A 19,810-nucleotide genomic window follows, 5' to 3' on the forward strand; every position below is an offset into this window, starting at 1 on the left:
TATTACCACGAACAATAATGTCTAATGCTTACTAAGTGCTTATTACAAGCTTACATGTGGTAATATATTTAATTTTCATAAAAATCCATAAAATGGATGCTATTAGTGTCCTTTTTTTGTTAACAAAAAAACCCCTGAGAAGTAGAAGAAGAAATTCACCCAATATAGGAACATACATAACGTGGCTTCATATACAAGTTGGTGGTTTTATAGCAGCAATAAGAAAAAAATACTGTTGATTCAACAAAAAATACTTGATGGCCGATCATGACTGTTTGCCTTCTCTCTATCATGTGATCCACTTGTCTGCATAATAAGAATCATTCAAAAATAGTTTTATGTCAAGACTTTCTCTTTCTCTTTCATTTTAAGAAGTCTTTCTCAGCAGTTACAATAGTATTATTTCACAAAGGGAGAGAAAAGAACTCTAGGATTCCTCTGAGAGATATTAAAGGAAGACGTTTTGAAAAAGAGAGGGGAATTGGCTTTTTTATAGTTATAATATTAGTCTGAAAATCATTTTTGAAGCAAATAAAGGACTCTTAAAATAGAGATCCCATTGTCCACCACCTTCTCCAGCCTGGCCCATGTCAACCAGGAGTCTAAGATGGTTGAGGGACAAAGACAAATATTTCAACCTAAGCTTACAATAGTAAACCAACTTGAGGAGCTACTCTCTTTGAGAAGCTGTGAAATTTCCTAGATGTTTAAAATATGTTACTTTGGTTGTTATTCATTGCAGTCAACTGTGACTTTTGCCTAGGAAGAAACAGATAAAGTTGTCAAATTATAGCCCTAACTGTGGTTGGGCTGCATTGTTTATCCTGCAAAGAGAAGAAGGGAGGGGCCAGATGCTCTGAGTTCTGGTCTGTTCTGACGCTGAGCAGGCCCTGGCCCTGTTCCCAAAGTCTGGCTATGGATGTCTTTTGGCTGGGCTATCTTGGAGATCAAATGCATTCCTTCAGAAGATCTCTTCCTAACCTCCTAGGATTACCCTGCATTTCTTGGACTAAAGTTCAGACTGTAGAAAGCGCATTTCCCAGAGAATGGAGAGTGTGAGATGCATCAGAAGAAAAAAGGAAACACACACACACACACACACACACACACACACAACACAGGAATGCATGTCATGTGAGATCATTATTAGGAACTTGAACGATTTCTGATGGAAAATTCCAAATTCCCTTTGAATGACTGCCTTGGGGCATGTCCTGTAGGAAACACTGGACTTATATATAATCTGTAGTTAACTGTGCTTATGATTTCCTTTGAGTGTTTATAGGTGGGAGTTGGGGTGTGGTATGTACAAATATCATGCAAAAATTGCAGGAGGGTGATTACTTCCTTTGCCTATTTACTCTCCGGAAGGCCATGAAACTGCAGTGGCATCTCTGGTATGTATGGAAACTTAAGCTTTTACCTTTATTTAACCTCAGAAGCTAGGTCTGACCCAGAGTCTGTCTCATACAGTTACTGTGACAGGCATTTGGAGTGAGTTTAGAAATGTGGGCACCATATTTGTGGATAAGTTTAAAATCTCTCTGTACCAGTCACATCTTCCTTGACCTCTTTTATCCTTGACAGTAAAGAAGAAAAACTGTCTCTGGAAAGGAAACCCAAAAAAATGCCACTGGATCAGTTTCTGTTAGTGTCTTTTGGTTTGTCATTGTTTGGGGACTGTGGCTGTGGAGAAAATAGGCTGAAATGATGAACGTCCAGTGCTAATGAGGCCGAGGTTCAATGGCCTGGCTTGGCTCTTGGTGGCTGTCATAACTCTGACCCCATCTGGCACAGTAGAGTCCTTTCCCATCAGGGTTATGGGATTCTCAAATCCCACAGGGGCCAAAGGGGTGAGCCTGGCGCTTCAATCAGGTGACTGAATTTGGGTGTGAGTTCAGCTGCTCCTGATACAGCCAGTTATTGGTGAGGAGTCCTGCTTCCTCACATGTTGAAGTTTAGATATTGGAGAAGTATGCCGAGGCAAGCAGGTAAGGCAGGGTTTATTTAAAAAGGGGTAACATAGACATCTCCCACGAGGGAGAAGGGGGCCATAGCTGGTATCCTGGTATCCCAAGACGGAAGTTGTTCTGCCCTTTTTATATGTCCTAGGCTTCCTTTGTTCTCCTTCCTGAGTATGTGACTAGGCCCAGGAATGCTCAGTGGGATGGCCAAAAGGTAAGAAACCAGTGGGCTGAAGGGGGAAGGGCAGGATGGGGCAGCCCAGGCCACATTAATTAACAATATTACAGCTCCCGGTAGGAAGGGGCAATTCCTGGGACAGGTTACCTCAGCAACAGGTTGGAGCAGTGGGAAGTTCTTAATAAGGGTGGAGGAAGGGCTCTGAAGGAATTAACATTTCAGTCCCTCAGGGGACAGTCTCCAACTACCTGGGACTCACTCAAAACTGGCCTGCCTCAATCTCGATTTACTTATCTATACTGATTGCCTGTCTAGTTCTGGCTTCACTCTTTGCTCAGAGTAACATGTTTAGGCTTTATCTGGGCCTCAATTTTCTTTTCTAAAGGGCTTTGGGAAATATTGCTGATTTTGTTAGTTGAATGTTTAGCCCACATAGAGTAAGGATCACAATTTGCATTTCTTTCCCGTAAAATGTCTTAGAATCCAAGAAATTATTATTGATTCATACTGGGCCTTCAGAATAAATCCAATGGTGGCAAATATCTTTAATATTATCAAGTAGTAATAATACTAGCAATAGTTGAAATAGCAAGAGTTGTAATCACAGCAGTAGTAGCTCTAGTGGGAGAAATAGCAAAGCCTTAACATTAGCCAACAGCATGACACTTCTGGAAAGGCTGGCGTCAAATTTAATCCTCACAACAACATCTGCCACAGGTACTGTTGCTTTATTTAATTCATGGCTGAGAAAACAGAGAGAAGAAGTTGACCAAGGCTCACAACTTATAAAATGACAGATCTAGGAACTGCTAGTTGGTTCCAAATTTAGTGTTAGCAGCACTCCTGCATAGATTTGGACACTTGGTGTTTCTAATAAAAATAACCCTCTATATTATCCATTTGGCTACTGTAGAGTAATTTAACAGATGCAGATTTCTTTAATTTAGAAAATAAGGAGGTAAATATTTGAAGAGCAGAGAAAGTAGAAATAGAGTATGAGTCTACTTGATTACTTTTCCTCATTACTGGCCTCCTACCATCCAAAAGTTTCAGAAACACAAACTATAAAGTCACCCAGCACTTATATTCTTGGTGTCCTCTACAAACAAGATAAGTAGATTGCCCTGGGTTTATTCATCCTTGTTGGGAAAAGATCTAATTTGCTCCTGTTCAGATTTTGGCTTAAAGCTGGTTCCATTTAAAGGGTAGATTGGTAAATTGACAAACTGAAAGTACAAGGGACCCTCAAACTAACCGCATTCTTGAGTAAAAGCACACATACCTCTTGCTCCTTTCATTTGGCAAGGATCAATTTTACCTGTGGTTCTTCGGTCCTTTAGGGCATTATTGATCCAGCTTCCTGCTCTACCAGGTCTTTACTCAAAGCTGCCTAGCAAAACTTTCCTGTCTCAGTAACTGGAACACCAAGCAGGAGGCAATCTATTGGAAATGTTGAGTCATGTGGGGCCTATCTTTTAAATCAGCAGTACTGGTGCTATGAGCTGAATTTTTTTCCCCCAATTTTCTTACGTAGAAGGTCTAGAACTCGACAGGACTGCAGCTGGAGATGGATCTTTCAGAAAGTAAGGTAAATGAGATCAGAAGGGCGGATTCCTGATGAAAAAGGATCCATGGCTTTGTAAAAAGAGGAAAAGAGAGAGAACCTTCTGTCTTTTTCACATGAGCAGGAGGGGCCATGGGAGAACATTTTGAGATACACAGTGAGATTCAGCCTCTTGGAAGCCAGAATGGGTGCTCACCAGAGACTGACCATGCAGACACCCCCATCTCAGACTCTCATCCTTCAGACTGCGAGAAAATATGTCTCTGTTGTACAACCCACCTGGCCATGATATTTTATTAATTGCAGCCCAAGCAGAGAAAAGACAACGGCAGAGATATTTTATTTCTTATATGTTTTCAATTCAATATTTTTGTTTTGCTTCCCTTTTTCCCTTTTGTTATTATTATTTTCTCCTCTTGCCACTCTTGTTTATTTCTTTCCTTTTTCAATCCTTAGAATTTCCTTTTTCAATTCTTAAAGTTAGACACAATGACCTGACCTTGAGATGTCTAAATTGACCTCATTTGGGGACAGAGTCCACCTGATTTTTAGTCTTTACTGAGAACATAGTAGGTAACTTTTATTTCTGTGTTTTCACTCTTTCTTAGGAACTTGTTCTGCATCACACTGTCTATTCCTCAATACTTTTGCCCTCCCTGATCAAAATATTCAGAATCTGATGTAAGGAAAGGACTGTTCCTTTCTATGTATACCCACTATTCTGGATAAAAACTATCACCAACATAAGAGAATAGCACTTTCTCACTGCAGAAAGAAAAATCCTTTGCTCTTGGTTCTGCACTGAATTGTGTGCCTGTCTCCCCAAATTCACATATTGAAGCCTTAATGTCCAGTTCCTCAGAATGGGGTTGTATTTGGAGATAGGAGCTAATAAGAGCTAATGAAGTTAAAATGAGGTCCTCAGGGTGGACTCTAATCCAGTTTGATTGATACCCTTATAAAAAGAAGAGATTAGGATGTATAGTGATGCAGTGGAGATGAAAGCATTCAGATTCATGAAAAAAAAAGTTCCGCCAAGAGATTGTGAGAAGGTGGATATTTGTAAATAAAGAAAAGGATCCTCTATTTCCCCACATCCTCCAACGCTTATTGTTGTTTGTCTTCATAATAGCTGCCATTCTGACTGGAGTGAGATGGTATCTTAGAGTAGTTTTGATTTGCATTTCTCTAATTACTAGAGATGATGAACATTTTTTTCATATATTTCTTGACTGATTATATATCTTCTTCTGAGAAGTGTCTGTTCAGGTCCTTGGCCCATTTGTTGATTGGGTTATTTGTATTTTTGGTGCTTAGCTTTTTGAGTTCTTTATATACTCTAGAGATTAGTGATCTATCTGATGTGTGAGGGGTAAAGATTTGCTCCCAAGATATAGGCTCTCTATTCACCTCACAGATTGTTTCTTTTTCTGAGAAGAAACTTTAGTTTGAGTATATCCCGTTTATTGATTCTTGATTTTAAGTCGTGTGGTATAGGAGTCTTATTAAGTAAGTTGGGGCCTAATCCCACATGATGGAGATTAGGGCCTACTTTTTCTTCTATTCGATGCAGGGTCTCTGGTTTAATTCCTGGGTCCTTGATCCACTTTGATTTGAATTTTGTGCATGGTAAGAGATAGAGTTTTAATTTTATTTTGTTGCATATGAATTTCCAGTTTTCCCAGCATCATGTTGAAGGGGTTATCTTCTCTCCAATGCATGTATTTGGTGTTTTTGTCTAATATAAGATAATTGTAATTTTGTGGGTTAGTCTGTACCATTGGTCTACCAGTCTGTTTTGGTGCCAATACCATGCTGTTTTTGTTTATTGCTCTGTAGTAAGGTACACTCATACATTGCTGGTGTGACTGCAAGTTGGTGCAGGCAATATGAAAAGCAGTATGGAGATTCCTTGGAAAACTAGGAATGGAACCACCATTTGACCTAGCTATCCCTCTCCTTGGAGTATACCCAAAGGACTTAAAAACAGCATACTACAGGGACACAGCTACATCAATGTTTGTAGCAGCATAATTCACAATAGCTAAACTGTGGAACCAACTTATATGCCCTTCAGTAGAGGGATGCATTTTTTAAAAAGTGGCATATATACACAAAGGAATATTACTCAGCAATAAAAGAGAATAAAATCATGGCATTTGCAGGTAAATGGGTGGAGTTGGAGAAGATAATACTAAGTGAAGTTAGCCAATCCCAAAAAGACAAATGCCAAATGTTTTCTCTGATATAAGGTGACTGACTCATAGTGGAGTAGGGAGGGGGAGCATAGTAGGAATAGAGGAACTCTAGATAGGGCAGAGGGGTGGGAGGAAAAGGGAGGGGGCAGGGGGTTATAAATGATGGTGGAATGTGATGGACAGAACTATCCAAAGTACATGTATGAAGACATGAATTGATGTGAACATACTTTATAAACAGAGATATGAAAAACTGAGCTCTATATGTGTAATAAGAATTGTAATGCATTCTGCTGTCATGTATTTAAAAACTAAAATAAATTAAAAAAGGACATTTTATAATGTACATATAGGTTTTTAAATATGTTAATATTACTTTTATTAATTCAAAAAGCTTTATAAATTATGAATGTGTAAAAAATAAAATCAAAAAAGAAAAAAAAAGAAGAAAGAAAGAAAAGAGAAAGAATGAGAAAAGGATCCTCTAGAGAAACTAAATTTGTGACACCTTGGTCTTGGACTTCTAGCCTTCATAAACTGGTAAAATCATGTTGTTAAGTTACACTGTTTGAGATATTTTGTTATGGCAACTCTAGCAAACTTATACATCCCTTTCAATGCATTTGGAATACTATGAGAGATGGTGCATATGTAGAGGAAGGAAAGCCCGCTCAGCACCACTGTCACAAGAGCAGACAGTGGCAACTTACTCTAAGTTAGTTTTTGATGGACAAGTAAAATTTTATTCTAGTTTAACTCAGAATCATAAAATAAAGTTAGATATTCTTTATTTCAATTTCTTCATTTTATATGTGAGGAAATGGAGGCCTAGATAAGGGAATGGCTCATCCAAGACTCCATGTTAGTGACAAAGTCTCCACTAGACATCAAATGTTCTGACTTCCAGTTTTCTGTTCCTACTGTTATGGAGCTGGGGCCTTCCAAGAAACTGAGGCAGCACGAAGAGTCCCTCTTACAATCAAGTCGGAAGGATTTCAGACATGTCAGAGTAACAGGAATGAGTCTATTGAGGGGATAGAAAAGTAGAAGGGGACACTCAAGGGAGAGAGTGGGTCCTTTCAGAAGACGGACAATGTGCCTTTCCTGCACTCGAGTTTTATTGGGGATCCCAGAGATCCCAGAGAGTTTCCAGAGAGTCTCACCCAGGTGTACCTCTTTTCTTTATTTCTTGACAGTAGGGTAACATTAGACTTTCAAGTCCCCTCTCTGATGACAATTCTAGGTCACCTTGGCCCATGATGATTGGTTTTAACTGGATTCTTTTTTTTCCACTTATATATTTGAAGTTTATTGGATAACAATTGATACATTCATATATATACATTCATTTTTTTCTACACGTATCCCTCATATTTAAATAAATGTGCTTATCTCAGTCATACATTCTTATATACTTTATGGTTAGGAGGAACTATCCTTAGCTCTCAGAATTTCAGGATCTGTTCACAAAAATCTCCTCCTTCAGGGTAACTTGGGTTCCTCTTATCATTCTTTTGGGCCTGCACTGCTCCTACAGTAAATAGGTAGTTTGCTGAGGAATATGACGTCTCCTGTCTACTGAGGTCAGGCAGGGCTGCAGGTAAATTGTTTCTTAGAACAGGAAGCATATGGAGGTCAGCACACTGGGCCCATTTTATAGAATTATTCTTTTAACCTCATGTTCCTACCATGCTCATCTCTCTGTTTCCTAATACTTCTACCATACAAAGCGTTTTATCTTGTTTTTATATTTTTAACATCAATTTTATCATTTTTGCTTCTAACCTTTCATTTCCCTGGACTTATCTTTAAAAAAAAAGTTATTTTATTTGTTGGTTTGAGACAGAGTTTTATTGCATTGTTCAGGCTTGTCAAAAACTCCTGGGTCTCCAATAATTAGTATTGCAGGTGTGTACTGTTTAAAAATATTTTTATTTTCTCCTAAGTACTTAATTTAGAATTAATTTTCTCTACCTGGGTTTACCATCTTATAAACTAAAGGACTTGTGGGGAATTGTAACAAGTTTTTCCATTTCTTGGATCCTTTAACTCAGTTAATAAATAAATTGTGGTAGTTTTCACCTATACTTTACAGCTCCATCAAAAGGTTGATTTTGCTTAAATTGCCAGGCACATTTTTCTTTGTAAAATGTACTAAATTTTTAATTACAGATCTTAATGAGATTATGGTCACTGTCCTTGAATTTCCTTAGCTCCTGTATTACTAAACTTCCCCCCCCCCTAATACATAAAAGAAGGTCTTTAGCTGTTTCCATTTTTAATTCTGCTTTCCTGAGCAACAAAAGAGCTTTTATTATACCCTCACAGGGCCTGTTGATGCCTTATGAAGTCTAAGGATGGCTTTGTCAGATAAAGTCTTGGCACAGCCTCAAATAAGTACTCAATCTTCATATGTTGATGCTATGTATAGACATGTGTGGTACTTTGTAGGCATTTTGAAGACCATCTCTGATCTTTTTCAAATAAGGTAGTTTAATCTCAACATCAAGTTGAAGTAGTAAAGCACCCCTTTCAATGGTTAAAAGTGGGTTATATCAAAGGCTTATCAAGATGATGAAAGTGTTTCTAGAGAACAGTACAAAGCCTTGACATACATGTTTCCATATGCCATGCACATTAAACATGTAGAAGTTTCCCAGTATGAATAATACAACTTCTACTTTGCACATGATCAGATAAATAATGATTAATTATAATGACTGGTTCAAGGACAAATCTGCAGAGAACTGAATAATTTTGTCTCTAACACCTCTCTTTTATCCTCCTCTGTGTTCTTCCTTGCATGTTGTATCTCTGTACCAGTTAGGAGATTATTTCATCTACAAAACATTTGCTGATTTTTTTTTTTAGGATATAAGAATATAAAAATAAACTTAAATCAAATTAACAGTGAGTTCTAGGTACGAATCAGATATTTTAAAATCACTAGCTGCTTATTTGGTTCCATCTTTAAACTAACTTGTGCTACTAGTACAACTTGGGTTTGTCATGACTTAAAGTTTTGAGCTTAGTTATGACCTACAGTGCTCTGTGTATAAGAAATATGGCACCCACAGCATTTCTGAGCCTTTCCTACTGGTCATTAGGGTCCATTTGACAATATAATCCAGCCTAGAAATGTGGAAATGTAGAGGTTAATAGCTTTTCAGGCCTGGCTTTCAAGTTTGTCTTTCTCAAGTAAGGCAAGCAGCCTGAACTCAGTAAGACCCATTCCTTCAGTATTAAGAAAGATAGAAAGGAAGGAAAGAAGAAAGAAAGAAAATAAGAGAAATAATGTATTATTGTCATGAGCTTATTAGAAACATCTAACAAAATAATATATGACTCAATATTAAGAATAGAGAAAAGAAAGACAAATATCTGAAAGAAAGAAAAAAGATTTATAGTATCTCTGCCTTGAGTTTGTTAGAAACATTTAATAAAATAATGAATGAATCTGGCTTAGTACACAGTAAACTTTTGCTTGAGAAATTTACCATTTTAAAATCAAAGCTAACAAAAATAGTCAAACTTTCAGATGTTTCTTGCCTCCATTATGAAGTCCAAATGATTTAGCTGAAAATATTAAATCTTTCATAATCTGGATCCGCTTGCCGTTGCAGTCTCATCCGCCTCCACTGTCATCCAACTTTCATTCTAGGCACTGTGAAATGGCCACCACCTTTGCCCCTTATTCTTCTGCTCATTCACATATCCAATTTCTTTATCCCACTGCCATTTATTGAAAGTCACTGTCCTTGTCCTATAAAAGCCATCACATTTTTTTTCAAGAAGTGCAACACAAAAGGGTTTTGCCCTATGTCCCCTGTATCTACACAACCTTCAGTACTTAATTATATCTTATTGTCCACACACCAAACTCTCCCACTAGACTTCAAGATTCTGAGAGTAGATTGTCCATTTGATTCACTTTCACATTGTCAGTATCAGGAACAGGACCAGGTACAGAGAAGACACTCAATGACTGCTAGATCAAATTCATTAATGAATCCATAAATCATTTTAGAATACCTACTATACTTTGTGCCTGAGTAATGTCTTTGACAACAAGCTTTGTCTATGAAATATTTAAAGTTCATTGAGAAAAATCTTAAAAAGCACTTTACTGAGAGGCTCACTATGAAGTACTCAACCCACTTCCTGAAATAGCACAGATGTTCAATAAGAAGTAATATGTCCAAATCTGAAATGATGAGAGCTGTTCTTTCCCTTTGTGGGAACTGTCCTAAAACTTCTGAGAAACTGTTTACATAAGGTATGTAAAATCATATGTAAATTAGGGGCAGTGTCACATACCTATAATCTCAGCTAGTTGAGAGACTGAGGCAAGAGGACTGCAAGTTTTAGGCCAGCCTGGGAAATTCAGTAAGACTCTGTATCAAAATAAAAATAAAAAAGGACTGGGGATTTGGGGAGTAGCTCAGTGACGGAGAGAGTCTGGGTTCAATTCTCACTGCTGAAAAAAAAATAACAAAAGAAAGAAAGAAAAAAACATATTTGGATAAACAGATTATTTAATCAGATTCATTCTGGCCCTATGAAAATAATCTATATCTTATGAAAATGAAATTTAGTTAGAAAATCTAAAAGGATTGTTTTCAGTGTGAGCTATTCCAACAAACTAAAAACATAAGAATAGCAATTATCATAGAATAACTTAAAATATATTATATAGATGGTAATGACTCCTTATTGCATAAGTCCCCTCTCCACCTGGGAATACACTTTGAATCTCACTAAACAATGCATAAAGCTAAATAGTTCCTTGGAAGCTATTTGTCCATCATTCATCAGTAACTAAAAATCATTGAATTGGTTATATATCTTTATCACTCAGGTTTCTGTAGAATCAATAGGACATCCATTGATTCATTAATTCATTCATTCATCATGAATCCATTTGAACTTTTTAGATTCTTATCAGAGAGAATGTGCTTGTTGCATAATTCAGAAATTTTGTGCTTAAGGATTTTTTTATTTGCTTTTTATCCCCAGACACTATAATTCTTAAAACTAATCATTCCTTTTGTTCCTAGACTGGATTTTAAAGTTGTATTTCCAACTTTATCTTCACCTCTTTACCAACTTTAGGCTTTGTGAAAATTTAGCTTGACATCTTTCTTTTTAGATGAACCCTTACCTTGTGTCTTTCCTGGTGTGCTCATCTACTTCACAGTGCACTTTATTTACCCTCTTACCCTGCTTATGCCTGTTTGCAACATTACACAAGTTTTAGAGGGGGAAAAAATGGAATACGAATGAGAAATAAAAATGAAAGTTAAATATTTTCTTCGGTTCAGTATTTATTTTAGTAATAGAATTTACATAATTTAAATTTTAATTTAACTGTTAAGGAGATGGTAGACTTTTTCCAGTTTCTTGCATCCACACAACAGTATAAATTTTTGAGGGCAGAACCAATGCTAATAAAGTAAAACTTGTGTTATACTCAAGAATGTACAAATTTTTAAATGTGTGATACTTTGTTCTTTCTATATTTCTTTCATTCATTTACCATTAAGTTGTCATTAATTTCTCAATCGATTTATTCAGTCAATAGAACCAGATATCTAATACTAGGGAAGAAGGTTAGATTCTGGAAATAAATTTTTTCTGCACATAGATAAGGAGGAAAAAAAAACCAGAAAAGCAATAAAAAAATATAATACAGCATGTGTCAGGCATTATGTTAGAGAGAATTACAGACTGGGGGCAATGTGTTCTAAACCCAAGATGGAGTGAATGTAGCCTGCAGTCATGTTTTTAGAGTTTGGAAGAAAGAGAAGAAAGAAAGTAAGAAATCATGAAAAGACACTGTAGGGAGACATAAAGAGACATGAGAATAGTGTCATTTTTAGAATTATAAATCAATATCAGTGTGGTGGTTGAATGTTAAAATATATAGGTGGATGAAATATGAGGTTTTGCCAGGACAGAATATGTCCTTCCAAGTTTGGCCTTTATTCTGAGGAAACCAAAGTTCTAGAAAAATGTTTAATTGGGAGACTGATCATCTCACATTTAAGTTTGACATCTCCTCTTGTATATCCAATAGTCACCTCAAATTCAACATGAGTGTATGAGACCCACCATTTTCTTCTGAAACTTGCTGTTCCTCAGGCTTCTCCACCCCAGCACCATCTCCTGACTGCTCAAGTCAAAAACTTAGGAATGTTCCCTATTTTTCTATTTTCCTTGTATTTCACAATGACTTCATCAGCCAATCCACTGAATGGGACTCCTAAACATGCACTCCCCTCCACACTTACTCTTACTTACTTAAATTCTTCCTTATTTTCCACAGCAACCTTCTGAGTAACTTAGAGTACCTTACTCAGTCTTCTTTTTGCCTTATGAATTCTAATTCTCTGCACAAAACTTATTATTTTCTGATACAGTTTGCCCTGCTTATTTGCTTTTTTAACATTTATTTTTTAGTTTTAGGTAGATACAATATCTTTATTTTATATTTATGTGGTGCTGAGGTCAAACCCAATGTCTCATGCATGCTAGGCGAGCACTCTACCGCTAAGCCACAACCCCGGCCACTTATTTATTTTAAATCATTTTTTTTTCTAAAATGCAAAATTCCCTGACACTAAAAACTGATCCAATTCACCAACATGTAAAACAATGTCTGGCAAATACTATGCACTTAAGAAATTTGTGTAGCCTTAATGGATGGAAATGTAAGAATCATTATCTGGAGACCTCATAAAGAATGGTTTGGAGAGGGACAAGTCAAGAGAGACAAGAGCAATTAAAAGGCTTTTTAGCAAACTCTTTTTTTTTTTTTCCCCCAACTCCACTGATTTTAGCTGCAGCTTGGATGGGCAGTTAGTGCAAACTAGCAGCACATAACTTCAAGTGCCCCACTTAATTCAACTTTTCTGCCTCAGAGCATATTTGTAGATTAGCCCAGAATTTCAGAAAACCTAATGTTCCTAGGGCCACCCTCTCAACTGGTTGTGGAAGGGAGACAAGGAACAAAGACTCATTGACCATCCTTTGCAGGTACCATTTTAAGGTACATTTTACTTAGTTCTACAGAATCTTCCCAGTACCTTGAGCCCTTACACATGGTGCCTGTCAGCCTGTGACACACCTGTAAGTGATTTTCCTCTTTCTCTTGCTCACTCATCCAGCCTCTGCATCTCTGCTCCTCAATAAACTGGGGTCGTTGGCACAATCACAAGAAACTCAAGCTCATCTGAATTTTTCGGACCAATCGATGAAAAGAGAGATGAAGACTTCCAAGTACTTTGAGTCTTGAAGTCGAGAGTATTTTGAGGTTATTCAGTGGGATGCTGAAGAGTAAAAACAAGAACAAGATGGACAAACTGAGGATGATTCTCAGGTATACGTGGGTGTCATCCATATTAATAGGAAAGGAAATAAGACAAATAGTTCTTTTTTCTGTATAACAATCAAGTGCAAAATTCCAGAAAGTAGACACATGTCAATCACAGAGCTCAGAAGAACTTCTGGAAGGCAATTGTTAAGGTTTGGATTCCAGGTGTCCCACCCAAAGAGTTTATGGATTAGTTAATGCAAAAATGCTCAGAGGTGAAATTATGAGATTAGGAGAGGTAACTTTATTGGTGGAATAATACATTTGATGAATAAATAAATCGAAGGGATGAACTGGGTGGTACCTGCATGCAGTTAGGGTGTGGCTGGAGGAAGTGGGTCACTGGGCTGTGTCCTTGAACTCTTGTCTCTGGGTCGTTGCTTTCACTCTGCTTCTGGGGTGCCCAGAGATGAGCAGCTTTCCTCCTGCATTGCCTTCCTTAGGCACAGAGCAATTCGTCAGGTGACTATGGGCTAAAACTTCTGAGACCCTGACCCCCGGATAAACTTTTCCTCTTCTAAGTTGTTCTTGTCAGGTGTTTTAGGCACAGGGACAAAATTACTAATGACCATAGCAACTATAGCTTCTTGGAGTCAGTATCTGCTTAAAGTAGGAAATAGTTGAAGCAAAGAAAATAAGATGCCACAGGAAATAGGTACAATGAGAGAAAAACAAAAAGAAAAAAAAGTGAAAAAGTACAACTGAGGTGTAGTTCAGTGTTAGAGCTCTTGCCTAGCATGCCCGGGGCCCTGGGTTTCATTATCCCCGGCACTCCACCCCCCCAAAAAAAGATCCTGGTGTGCCAAGGACCCCTCCGAGTCCTGGAATAAAGAGAACAAATCTTCATCTGAATGATTTCAACTATTCTGTGATACATAATTGGTTATTAATTGGATATTGTTTCACATAAAGTCACCTATGGTCAGGTATATTGAAAGCTAACCTAAGCACACATACACACTCTTCTCATTGTAAAAGACTATTGGCATTTTAATATGCTGATATACTTTGGAAATTTCAAAAGGGGGGATATAATATGTGGCTGTTATGGTTTGGATGTGACATGTTCCCCAAAATCAACACAAGATTCAGAGGAGAAATGATTGAATTATTTGAACCTTAACCCAATCAGTGAGTTAATCCCCTGACAGGATTAAGTGGGTGGTAACTAAAGGCAGGTAGGGTGTGGCTGGGCATTGGGTGTGTGTCTTTGATATTTCAAATCTGGAGAGTAGAGGCTCCCAGTCTCTGCTTACTGATCATCCTTTGAGCTGCCTCCCTTTGCCACAATATTCTGCCATGGTTTTCTGACTCAGCTTGAGCCCCAAGGTATGGAGCTGGGAGTCTATGAACTGAGACCTCTGAAACTGTGAGCCCCCAAATAAATGTGTCCTCCTCTAAACTTGTCTTTATCAGGTCTTTTAGTCACAGCAGCAAAAAATCTGATGAAAACAGTGGTGTTTACCAAGATTTATTTGATGTTTTTCTCCCTTGAAGAAACAAAGCAAATGTCTTTCAGTATTGGCAAGGATTTTTCTTTCAGTACTTGTTCTCTGAGAAGACCTCTCGCCACTGTTCTTGCTCAGGGAGTATTCACTCACCACCTGAGTCCACTGATGCTCATCTAACCTGTTGACATTTCTTTGGTGTTTGCTACTGTTTATCACTTCCTCTTTCATAAGAGTCTCATTTTCTTTTGCTTTAACCGCATTCTCTCATTCTCCTTTACTCATGTTCCTTTTCAATCTATTCTTTATTTAACTGCATCTTAAATGTTTATATTACCCAGGCTCTTTAATTCAGTCCCTTTGTTACTCATCAATGAAACATGGTTTCAAGATGCTTAGCTGGCTTAAGGAAATATAAGGTTGCAGCTCTGGAATCCACTCAACATTAATTAATTCATTCATTAATTGACTAAATCTTTAATGCAATGGTCCTTTCCTATGTATAATAATTCCTGGCCCAACATGTGGCTTCATTATTCTTCTATTATATCTGGAAAGAGAATTAAGAGTCAACATATCTCTGCAGAACTGTAAGTATACTCAAATTCAATGAGTGACAAATAATAGAAATCACTCTACTCAGCCTGATAAAACAATAGAAAACAAAAAAGATTAATTGGAGTAATTCTGTGGCGGTTGAGAGAATCCAAGCATAGGGAGGTAGTTGGGCCTTGGGAACAAATTAGAACCAGATATTCAAATGTCATTGTTGCTGTCTCATTGTATTAATGGGACTTTTGCCACAGCAAGACAGTGTAACTTTTTTTTTTTTTTTTTGCAAGAAAGTGTACAACAGAAAGAATTTATTTTTCTACCAGTGAGCTCAGGAGATTTGTTTCAGGCTATGACTTGGGTAGGTTTTAACGGGCGTGGTGTCTGGGTTTTTGTCCATACTGGGACTGGGTTTAGGCACACACCCTGTGCTTTCTCCTTCCCCTTGGACCAAAAGGTACCTGGCACATGTACTTCTCTTGGTGACTCCCTGGAGCATAGGAATCTGAACAGAAATAAGAGATGCCTGTGAGCCTCAGCCTCAAGCTGCCATCCTACCCTGGGATCTACATTCTATCCACTAAAGCAAGACACTTAGCCACTCCTGACACTTATGGAAAGTACCTCAAATGGGAGGCATGACAAAGCCCCCTGCCAAAGGGAGACCCTAAATCATTAGGGCATAGTGATCCAATCCACTATGCTCCTTGTTCTGGCCACTCATCTGGAATGATAAAGCATGGTAACATGCAGTCAGCCAGGCTGATAGCCTCAGGAATGCCTTTCACACATCCATATCCACAAGCCCCTCCTTCTAGTCAATCGCAAAGTGGTGTATGTTCTTTTTTTCTCATGTCCCAGACCTTCTTTCATTTTATTATTATTGCTTGGCTTGAGGTTTTATTCATTTTATGTTATTACACAAATTTATGTAATCTTATAATAATATACTTTGTAAATTATATATAATTTAAATGCAAATATTATTCATAGATAATTCTTCTTTTCTTTGAATCTGTCTTCCTGCCTCCAGTCTCTCTCTACTGTTATCCACTGTCTACACAAGACTTGAGTTTCATATTTCAATTTCTAAAGCATGATTCTGGAATTTCATTCCTTGTCTGAAAGAACTCTAATTACTTCTCATTTTCAGAGATTAAAATTCCTCAGTATGGAATAGAAGTCCTTTCATAATCTCCTCCCAACTCATTTTTCCTATTTGACTTTCTTCAATCACTTAACATGAACCCACACTCCAACACAAATAACCACTGGTCATTGCTGTTACAAGTCTATGTATTTATGTGTAGTGTTCACCCCTAGGACTCCCTGCAATCTGCTTACATCCTGGGCTGTGATTTCTTTAGATCCTACTCAAGTTTCACCTCTCCTGGGAAGCCATGGCTGAGTTAGTCCTCCTTTCCTCTATCAACAACACTTCATTTATCTATTATGTTATTTCCCACCATACCTAAATGCTTATATTTATTTTTTCCCTCCTTTGAACCTCAAGATGGGCATTAAACATTTTAAATACCACAAATACATTTTTTTTAATCCCTGCTTCGAACCTATGAGATGCATATTATTATCTTCATTTTACTGATGAAAATGTCAGGTTCAGAAAACTTAAGCACCTTAATCAAATTCAATGTATTTAGTAAGTGAAAAGGATAGTGTTCAAGGCCAGGCATATATGACCCCATGGGATGACTTTAGATACTATAATTCTTGATGACATATAATATTGCATGTCTATTTTTATACTGGTATGATTTGATAAAATCAGAAACCTATTTTTATTCATTTTTGCATTACAAACAGTTAGTACTCTTGTCTCCAGATATCTGTTGGGTAAATTACAGCATGAATAAGTAAAAACAAAAGTGAAGTATAGTTGTCCCTCAGTCTCCAGAAGAGATTGGTTCCAGAACCTCTTAGGATACCCAAATCTGGGTTGTTCTAGGCCTTGTATAAAGTGTTATCATATTTGTATGAAACTTACACACAACCCTTAATCATTCCTGGATTGCCAGTAATACCTAGTACAATATAAATGCCATATAAATAGTTGTTATGCTTCATTGTTTAGAGAATAGTAATAATAAAAAAAGTCTTCCCATGTTGACTGGAAGGCATTGTTTTAAAAATATATTTTTGATTGGTGGTGGGTTGGATGAGTGAATGTGGAACCCACAGATGCACAGAGGAGGGCTGATGTGTGGTAGAACAACTGATTATCCATTGATGGGTACCTGGGAGTGTAGTAAAAACAAAACAGATAGAGAAACAACAAACAAACACCATGAGAGAGAAAGATAAAGAAAAGACCTGGAATTAGGAGGCACAGATTGAAGGTGGGAAGTTGTAGGCTTTCTCCTAATAGACTAAGGAAAGTTACCTTTGGGATCCAAAGTCTTGCCCGCCAGGATCCCAACAGGCTACCGGCCTGTATTGTGTAGTGTGTGCTTTATTTCATTTTCTTCCTGTTGTAAAAATGACTCTGTTCTGCTAGAGAGGGACAGAGTTTACTTTTGCTTTTTGAATACTGTTATGTTTATGGGGAAGGGATGGAAAAACTGGCATTATTATGCAGAACAGTTTGAAAGCCTCTAAATACATCATAAAATGCCTTTCTTATTAGAGGTCTGATTCCTATCTTCAGATTGTAATTATTAACATAAACCCTTTAAGGCACTCTCTTGTCATCTGCACCTGAATATCCTATCTTGTTTTATCTGTGATTTTCTCCTGCCTTATTAGTTTAAAGAGCCCTTGGCTACTCTCTAATGAGAGAAAGCTAGGTTTCTATAGTTGAGGCCATCCTCTGTTGCTTGAAGGTAGAAAAGAAAGTTCACTAGGAGGTAAAAAAAAAAAAAAAAAAAAAGGAAAATCAACAACAACAAAAGCACCTGGCAGACCAAATCTCTTTAACATGTTTTTACATAACTACCAAGAACAATATGCTTGATGCCTGATACTGAATTTTATTTTTGCTTGACCAAAGTTAAAAAAAAAAAGAAAATGAAATCACAGCCCCACAATATTTCCCCTTGGGGAATTAGACTCATCTTGGTGTTCTCTATCTCTCCTGTGATCTCTAAACGCTGACAAATCTGCGAAACAACAGCTCTGGAGTTTCCTTCCAAAGCCCCAAGTTCTGTCCTTAGAGCACTTGGCCTGGGGCGAGGTTTTTCAATCAGTGTCTGCTTCCAGCCAGCGGCTTGCATCCTACTGCAAAATTTATGGAGCATGCTGATGAGAACAATGTGGCTCCCTGGGAGGATGACTGGGAATTGGCAGAGGAGTTTTGTAGGTCTGAGCTCTGCAGCTGGGCCATTGATTGTTTCTTCATCTGGTTGGACTTCAAAAGTTTGCATGCCTTGTTATCTGTTTTGCACCCCTAACTGAAAGCTACTTTGGGAGCACAAGACACTTAGAATACATAAAAGTATGTTCTGCACTAGTTTCTCCTTTGCAGAGATCACTCCTATCCAAACTTCAAGTTTCTAGGGTGACAGGGGAGAGAAGCAGATGATGTGTTTCATTGGATAGTTACCTGATCTGTCTCCAGTGTAAGTGGCCAGGAGGCAAAAGAAAAAAAAAAATGGTTTAGATTATATGGTAGCGAAAGCACAATTGGCACAGTGCCCACTATATAGTCTACACCAAATGAGCACTTGGAGAGGAAATCAAGTGTAGACTCTGAAGCTAGATTGCTTGGATTTAAATCCTAGCTCTAGTCTTTATCAGCTGCACCAACACTAGCAGTGATTTAACCTGTTAGTGCCTCCATTTTCGCATCTACAACACGGGGGCACTGATAACGCCTGCTAGGGATGGTGTACGGACTGCAGAAGGAAATGCATGCAGTCTTATAAGTCTTTCTGGCACACAGCCAGTGCTTAATTAATGCTGAGTTTTGTTGAATAAGAAAAATAGACAACAAGGATTCTAGACATATTTAAGTTCCATTTCCCTTCATTCTCTTATATTGTTTTTAAATTTCAGTCAATATATTTGCAGAGGGGAGAATAATTAGTTTGAAATTTGAGTGTCTAGGTTGTGGTTAGTTTTGTGCTAACTGCCTATTTCATTTTGGCCAAAATAATCTCCAAGAAACACATTCTGATCAGCATGAAGAGTTAAACATAAGACAGGAGGGAATGATGCTGAATGATTTTACTTTGTCAATTGCCTGGCTCGTGTTGTCATTCAGTGTGTGCTTGTTTTTCCATTTTTGGTTGGTTTATTTAAGTGCAGTTCTTTCTACTTAGAAGCTGATAAAAGACCACAAGAATTATTGATCATCTTCAGTGATACATACAACAAAGCACTCGAAGGGATCCTTAGATGTGTCCAGAGGTAGTCAGCTCCAATTAGGGACAGGTTTTGACCAAATTATAAATCAAAAATGGCATCCAGTATACTGGGAAAAGAGAGTTTGGAATCAGAGAGAGCTGCCCTGGTTTCTCTTTGTGACCTTGATGTTTGTGTTCCCCGCACACTGCTGTGTTAAAATTCTCACCCCTAG

The 19,810-nt window shown here is 37.7% G+C and overlaps 1 long non-coding RNA gene across 1 annotated transcript in view; it reads left to right on the forward strand.

Moving 5' to 3' along the window:
• The first annotated feature begins 1,895 nt into the window (after positions 1-1,895).
• LOC125610853 overlaps positions 1,896-19,810 on the forward strand; it is a 41,279-nt gene continuing 23,364 nt past the window's right edge. Inside the window, exons 1-2 of the long non-coding RNA XR_007340905.1 lie at positions 1,896-1,991; positions 13,071-13,282. This is a non-coding gene — a long non-coding RNA (uncharacterized LOC125610853). The remainder of the gene's footprint in view (positions 1,992-13,070; positions 13,283-19,810) is intronic.

This window comes from Marmota marmota, unplaced genomic scaffold, assembly GCF_001458135.2.
Source record: "Marmota marmota marmota unplaced genomic scaffold, marMar, whole genome shotgun sequence".
NCBI classification, from domain to species: domain Eukaryota; kingdom Metazoa; phylum Chordata; class Mammalia; order Rodentia; family Sciuridae; genus Marmota; species Marmota marmota.